Consider the following 1,149-nt stretch of genomic DNA (forward strand, 5'->3'; position numbering starts at 1 on the left):
CACACACACACACACACACACACACACACACACACACACTCACACACTCTCACACTCACTCACTCACACACTCACACACACACTAACTCACACACTCACACACTCACACACTCACTCACACTCTCACACTCACTCACACACACACTCACTCACACACTCACTCACACACTCACACTCTCACACTCACTCACTCACTCACACACTCACACTCACACACACACACACTCACTCACACACACACACACACTCACTCACACACTCACACACACTCTCACACTCACTCACACACACACTCACTCACACTCTCACACTCACTCACACACACTCACTCTCACACACTCACACTCTCACACACACACGTCTGCTCAGGTGTGTTTGATCCATCGGCCTGTGATTATTCTCTCTCTGAATGAAACGCATGCAAATGAAGTGTTTTATCATCATTTTCTCAGGTCTCCGGCGCTCTTTGTCTCGGATGAATGCATTGCACTTCACAGAAACAGGTGTGCTGTGCAGGAATTGAGGGTTTTATAAGCCACTGCGGGTTTGTGAATATTCATCCAGAATCATCAAAAGGACGAGCTGTCTGAACTGAATTCAGCTATAGTTTGATATGTGCACTGAATCAAGAGTTTCCAGCCAATCAGCTGCTGCCATTCTATCCAGATGCATTATTGTCGGTTTCTGCACTACATTCATCTCATTCATAATCCAATCATCTAAATACATCTTAAAAGCTGCAGTGTGTAATTTACTGAGAAGGAAACCCGAATCTGAGGCTCTGACAAAAGCTGTAAGTAAATAGATTTTTAGAAATTAGAGCAAATTTTTTTGTGCTGACTTGCATGGATCCAATTAATTAAATGGTATTAGGTGAAATTTTCATTTCAGCAAAAAGTCTCCAAGCTGCTTGTAAATGTTACTGATAAATGATAACCCTGGAAATACTATAATAAATACTACGCAAAAAGTTGACCATATTCTGGTCTAATTATATTGACTGAACATTAAACCGTGATAAATCAAAGTATAAACACATTGAAAAACATGCACACAATTTATGATGTTCATTAGTCTGAAGGCTTACATATCACTGATTAATGCACGTTTGAGATGATTTACTGCAGATAAACCTGTGAGAAACTCAAC

Source organism: Sinocyclocheilus grahami, unplaced genomic scaffold (assembly GCF_001515645.1).
Source record: "Sinocyclocheilus grahami isolate Dianchi unplaced genomic scaffold, SAMN03320097.WGS_v1.1 scaffold43.1, whole genome shotgun sequence".
Taxonomy (NCBI): Eukaryota; Metazoa; Chordata; class Actinopteri; order Cypriniformes; family Cyprinidae; genus Sinocyclocheilus; species Sinocyclocheilus grahami.